Consider the following 7,335-nt stretch of genomic DNA (forward strand, 5'->3'; position numbering starts at 1 on the left):
CCTGGAATTTGAGCTGGCGGCAGAGGTCCCGGGAGATGAAGTTTCCTGCTGACCCGGAGTCGATAAGGGCTGATACTGAAATACAGACATCAGAGGCAGTAAGCATTACACAGGTTGTGAGGGGCTCCATCTTAATAATATCAGGTTGAATCACACTCACCCTCCTCCGCCGAACCAGAGTAGGGTGCCGGTCGGGCAATGGAACTAGCGATGATGGTAGGCGAAGAAGTGATGGTTGGGATGGAAGAGGTGATGGGTGGTGATGGCGGCAGTGCCGGTGGAGTGCGTAGCACTCGTCGTAGTGAGTTTACGAGCTCCTGGAATGGATCGGTGGTGACTCATCTGTGCCGTCAGTGTTGGTCTGGTCTTCTGTTACAGAAGAGGTCTGACACAACAGGTTAGTTTTATACAAAACAGTTTATTTGGTCACAGTGAGTACTGGTGTTGAGTCCGGAGGAAGTGAGGGTGAGGGAAAGGTCCGTGAGAGAGTGCAGAGGATATGGAGAGTGGAGTAATCCGAGTCTTTTGCTTGATTGAGGCTGGAAGGTATCCGGGGGAAGCACACACCTCAGCGATCCGGGAACTAGGAGATACAGGAGACACTAGGAGGAACACAGGAGGTTAGTAATGCAAGAAGTATTCAAAGGTAATCAGTAGAAAAGTCATTGAGTCCTCTACGTGTATACGAGACCGGACAGTGAGGGTGAAGCCTGCAAAGATTCACGCCTCTCAAGATGGCCTTGTCCAATGAGGAAGTCCGGAATCTCAAGTGGGAGTTCTGAGATACTGGGGCATTTTTATGGCCCTTTGTTTGAAAGCATGGTAATTTGCATATGAAGCTTGTGTAAAAATTATTAAAGACTATTAGAACACTAATATGTTGCGTAGGTGTAAACATACAATATACACTCTCAATTAGATCATCCGAATACGAATTCATAGATACTAGACATGGTAGAGTTACTTATAGTGAAAGGATGACAGGAATGGGTTCCCTCACAAGCATGCCTAAAATAGTGTAAAAATATCAAAGACATAATACACGATGACAATAATATACCCAATGACCTGAAGGATCATGTGTGTTCATTCAAAGAAAGGTTTTCCTATTAATTAATTAGCAAAGAAAAGTCCTTCCCTTGTGGATTTTCCTTATGGGCAAGGAAGCGATTTTCTTCACCTAAATTCCAGGAGGTCGTAAATGTATCGGGTGTCAGCATTGCTATGGAACCAGGGGCCTGTTCAGCTTCCTGGGGTGTTACAGAGTATTTGTTAAATCTAGCTAACAAAATATATATTGTGTGTTTGAGTGGTCCAGACGCTACACCACTTAGGCCTATTAAAATATTATTTTAAAAAAAAACTGACCCGAAACAATAGGTAGTCCTTCAGAATGTAGGCTAGATATAGGCAGCAGTAATTTATAATCTAATATAATGCACGCAAATTTGTTCTTTACAGAACGGAGTGGGATCTGAGCGGGAATTGGTTTACGGTGAGCGTGAGCGGAATATTAACGGAGCGCTTGCTTGTGTGGTTAGAGCGACTGAGTGGAGCGCACGTCCATATGTAGCACAGCGTCACACCGCTCCGCTTCGCTCACATGCTCTGGTTGGCGTGGTATTTAAAGATCGGGTAATTAAATGGGACCACCTCACTGGATATATGACTTTGAAGGGTACTGAGACCTTGTTTACCACTTGCACTTGTTGTCATGAAACTCACAATTACGTTGTCTTTACATGTAACACACTACAACTTTTCTCTCCCAATGATAGTAAACTCATACATTTTCAATCGTTGCATGGCCATTCAAATGCTATTCAAGTGTCTCATACACAGTGGTGCGTTATCAGTGAGATGGATTCTTTCACATATGGAGGACTGACCTGACCTGCCAATCACTCCTTTTGCTTGGAAGTGACAGAGGACTTTTCCATGGGCCAGATCAACATCCATGGAAGGATGCCAGAGGATGCAGAGGTCTCACCATGGTGGGACAACACCTTCTATGAACACAGGACACAAGCCTTGGTCGAGACGATGGACTTGGTACAGAAAGTCATCCTTCAAACTGAATACAACCTCTCTCAAACACAAGTGGAGACAAACTTGGCATGAAAGACAGATTCTGTCTAGCTCATCTACTCGATCGGCCCAGACTGCATACACTTGGTGGGACTGGATGCTTCGAGGATGTGCTATTGGAAGCACACTCATCTTCTCCTTCACACTATTCCAATGCTGCTACTTCAGATACCTCATTGGATCAGTGAAATCGTCCACCAACGCTATCCTAACTCTCAGTCCCCTACAACTACCCACCTTACATAGACTGAACGGACACTGCCGGAACCCTTGTGAATGGCCTACGGTGCCAAAGGGGGAAAAAAAACTGTAAGGCTGGAGTCGGACCATCTGGACTGAGGGACAACTTTTCCATGAGAGAACAAAGGACTTTCCTGAGAATTAACATTTTAACATAACACACTAACACATTTCTAATATTCAAATCTGTTAAAGGATTTTTAGGCTGCATTAATTAGGACAACAGGAACTGGGAACACTTCCCATAACACCCGATGTACTTGCTACATCATTAGAAGAATGGCATCTACGCTAATATTAGTCTGTTTCTCTCTTATTCCGAGGTCACCGTAGCCACCAGATACAGTCTATATCCAGTTCAGATGGTCACTGCAGTCACCAGGATCCAGTACATATCCAGCCCAGATGGTGGATCAGCACCTAGAGGGGACCTGTACAGCCCTGAATGTCAGCGGAGATCAGGACAACTAGATGAGTCCCAGAGACAGATCCCCAGTGAAGACCTTGTCTCCTAGACGGCCACCGGGACAAGAACACAGGAAACAGTTGAGTCCTCTGCACAATCTGAATTTGCTGCAGCCTGGAACTGAACTGCTGGTTTCATCTGGCCAGAGGAGAACTGGCCCCCCAACTGAGCCTGGTTTCTCCCAAGGTTTTTTGGTTCCTTGCCGCTGTCGCCTCTGGCTTACTTAGTTGGGGACACTTAATTTCCAGCGATATCGTTTTATTTGATTGCACAGATACTATTTAAACTGAAGTGAGCTGGAAGATGACATCACTGAATTAAATGATGAACTGTCTTTAACTGAAAATTGAGTGTTTACTATTATAATTTTGCATTATTGCCATACTATTTTCCTAATTAATGCAGCACAGTTGCTTTGACACAATCTGTATTGTTAAAAGCGCTATATAAATAAAGGTGACTTGACTTGACTTGAACACTCTCTTGAACACTCTCCTGCATAAGTAACAGCACCATACGAGACGCACCACGCAGAGCAGTTCACACCTCACCATTACACTCTCCCCATCACTCTCTGTTCCCCATCCTTTCTCCCTCACCCAAAACTCACTGTAAATCTATGCAATGTTAAGTGTATACAACAAGTAAATTTACATGTTTGGTATCATTTGAAATGTCTCAGTGCACCTGGTAAAATGGTCTCATTATCCCAGACATAGTAGCCTACACTAAAGGTGTGCACTCCCCCAGGTCCCTCATTCAAACTACCTCCTGTATGTAAATAAGTGCCCTCTTCTACAGGTATCACTAACCCATTCAATCACAAATTCTGATTGCCCATTTGTGACCCCTTGAATAGGGGACCAAAACCTAATTATAATTGCAGACACCACCATTTGGTAAGCCTATTGAATTATCTGGGTATTTAAGTAAAGATGGCGAAGGGTTCAAGGAGTCTGTAGACAGATCTCCCTCACAATTGCTGTGTGTAGTCTTTTTCATTGTCAGGTAAATGCTTCTATATTGGTAACATTTTATAATAACGTTCAGTTGTAAGGCATTTATAAGTGATTAGTTAATGATGAAATAATAATTTACAAAACATAACTATGTGTTCATAAATGATTAAGAGGGGATTTGTTAATATTTTTTATCTATGTTTTGTAGATTGAGTTATAAATCATTTACAAGTGATTAGATGATTAACTAATCATTTACAAAACATGTACGTTCACAAATTATTAAGTAATATGCAAACGATTTACCAATTTGTCATAAGTTATCTTAAAAAATAGCATATCATGAAATAATCAAACATATCCTTAGGTAATGGTTAATAAGTTACTAGTTAATATATTATTAATCACTTATAAATCATTGAAATGTCAACATTGTACTATTATCTCACAGCATTAAAAATACTCCATGTGTGTCAGAGAAGACATCTGTCTACACCCTCACCAGTCAGCCCTTAAATTGCAGTACACACTACAAAGTATTCAAAACCTGTTTACAATTTACAAAGCTTTCTGCATCCCCTAATCTAAAGTGTAAACTACTCATCAGTTGTAAATGTTTTACTCATCATTCATAGATCTGTTGTGTGTGTGTACACACTGGGGTGAAAGATCTATGAATGATGAGTAAAACATTTACAACTGATGAGTAGTTTACACTTTAGATTAGGGGATGCAGAAAGTGTTGTAAATTATGTATTAATGCGTTTACACAACAGGTTTTGAATACTTTGTAGTGTGTACTGCAATGTAAAGTTTGTAAAATAAAAGCGTTGGATAAAAGCGTCTGCTAAATGACTAAATGTAAATGTAAAGGCTGACTGGTGAGGTTGTAGACAGATGTCTTTTCTGATATATGATTATTTATAATGCTGTGCGATAATAGTACAATGTTGACATTTCAATGATTTATAAGTGAATAATAATATATTAACTAGTAACTTAACAAAAACCCACCAATTCACTATCTCAACAAATTAGAATACTTCATAAGACCAATAAAAAAATTTTTTTTAGTGAATTGTTGGCCTTCTGGAAAGTATGTTAATTTACTGTACATGTACTCAATACTTGGTAGGGCTCCTTTTGCTTTAATTACTGCCTCAATTCGGCGTGGCATGGAGGTGATCAGTTTGTGGCACTGCTGAGGTGGTATGGAAGCCCAGGTTTCTTTGACAGTGGCCTTCAGCTCATCAGCATTTTTTTGTCTCTTGTTTCTCATTTTCCTCTTGACAATACCACATAAATTCTCTATGGGGTTCAGGTCTGGTGAGTTTGCTGGCCAGTCAAGCACACCAACACCATGGTCATTTAACCAACTTTTGGTGCTTTTGGCAGTGTGGGCAGGTGCCAAGATTTATTAGTGTATTGAATTCACGAATTCAATACATGAGTTTCACAATTTGAATTGAATTACTGAAATAAATGAACATTTCATATAAAAAGGATGAAACATTCCCACCTGGTTTTTCAAATTCAACAATTAAATTTTCACTGAAAGATGAAGAGCTTTGAGCTGCAAGCTGAGTTTAATTAATCCTTTTTGCTGGTTATGTATTATGGAGCCCCGCACATGACATGCAGGAAAAAATAAATAGTAGACTAAATCTTGCGCACGGTTTACTAAGTCGTTCCCTCAATTTACTAAATCGTGCGCAAGATTTAGCAAATCGAGAGAACGAAATAGTAAATCTAGGGAATAACTTTTTTAAGTAATTTGAATGTAATTAGTTCAATTGGAGGTGTGCTACTGCCACCAAAATACCATTGATGTGGTTAATAGTGTTATCTCAAATTTCAGAGGGAAGAAGTAGAGTTAGCAACGTATTAATGGGATAAGAATGGAGATGGAGAGGAGGAGAGAGGAACTCGGTGCATCATGGGAAGTCCCCTGGCAGTCTAGGCCTATAGCAGCATAACTAAGGGATGGTTCAGGACTCACCTGAGCCAGCCCTAACTATAAGCTTTATCAAAGAGCAAAGTCTTAAGCCTACTCTTAAATGTGGAGATGGAACCTGATTGTTTGTTATACATTTTGATTTGAATACAGTTTAGATAAAAATATATATTTATTTTGCTGACCATGTTACAGTGCAATATTAGTTAATAATATCAGTTTCAGGAATACATTACTATAGCTTACAACTCATAACAGATTGCTTTGACTTAATACAGATAGACAGTTGTACTGCGTGAGGTACAAAGTACCTCAGTCTCTTAAGGTAAAAAAGTATTATGTGGTGAAAAAGAGGCAAATTAAGTCTTTTTGGACTTTCACACCAGCAGTGGATGTCCACACTGTGGCCAGAAAAAAAACAAGAGAGGCAATCTCCAAAATATTTTACTGGCCCAGAATGTCAGATGACATCGATTTGTGGGTCAGTATGATCCTACACTTTATATTAATTTTGTTGGTCTTTCTTCTTTACAGTTTTTTGCTAATACAAAGGAATCAAATGTGTTTCGGATTAACTTCTACATGTTGCAAACATTCAAATTGTTGTCCATCACTAACACATTGAATTAAAATTATTAAAAAGAAATGTGCATGAGCTTTACAGCATTCATAATGACACAGCTGGTGAAAAATATAATACTTTTGAACTTTTTTTTTCTTTCAGGTGAGTCAGTGTGTGGCATGCCAGGCCAGCAGAGCAATAATTAAACAGGCAGTAGAGTACACACCAATAAAGGTAACATTTGATGTGTATTGTTTTTATATTATCTTTTACTTCTAGACAAAAATTGTTATGAACAGAAATCAAAATAATGTCACCCCCCTTTTTTCGCATAGACATGAAATTCCACTATCCGAACTTAAAGGGATAGTTCACCCAAAAATGAAAATTATCCCATGATTTACTCACCCTTAAGCCATCCTAGGTGTATATGACTAGCATCGTTCAGACGAACACAATCAGACATTTCACGAGTTCGCACTAACATATAATGTGATTGAGCAATTAGTAGCATATTTGGCGTGCTGTCCAGAGGGAGGGCTCCGAGCTCGGGTTAAAGCCCGAACCCAGAGAACTCCCCAAAAGAAGCTAATGGCATGAGACAGCAGCCGGAGAGAAAATTGTAAGTAGCCCCCAAAAATATGCGTGGCGTGAAAAAAAGTAGGGTGTGCAAGGAGGCGGCAGGGCGACTGGGAGGGGTCGTGCGGTGCTTGAACAGGAGCTGCGACTCTCCGCGTTGGATGGCAAGCCCTACCTGTCGCCGAATGAGGAGCACGATGGAAGGCCAGGTGAGGGACTCTCACTGTGTCCAAAGGGAGCTGCGGCTCTGCTGCACAGGAAGGGAGAGTCCCTCTCTCAGCTGAATAGGTGGCGTGGTTTAAAGCGTCAGAAGGAAGACTCTCACAACGACCGAAGGGAGCTGCAGCTCTGCTGCACCAGAAAGGAGAGCCCTGTCCGATGTGGAAAAAGCAAATGGGGCTCAAAACGATGGATGGAGGGCTCTCGCTGCGACCGAAGGGAGTCACAGCTCTGCTGCACCGGAAGGGAGAGCCCTGTCCAATGCTGA

General features: G+C 41.0%; 1 pseudogene; it reads left to right on the forward strand.

The window, feature by feature from the left end:
• The first annotated feature begins 213 nt into the window (after nucleotides 1–213).
• LOC107588777 (uncharacterized) lies at nucleotides 214–7,335 on the forward strand (annotated as a pseudogene).

This window comes from Sinocyclocheilus grahami, unplaced genomic scaffold (genome assembly GCF_001515645.1).
Source record: "Sinocyclocheilus grahami isolate Dianchi unplaced genomic scaffold, SAMN03320097.WGS_v1.1 scaffold107.1, whole genome shotgun sequence".
NCBI classification, from domain to species: domain Eukaryota; kingdom Metazoa; phylum Chordata; class Actinopteri; order Cypriniformes; family Cyprinidae; genus Sinocyclocheilus; species Sinocyclocheilus grahami.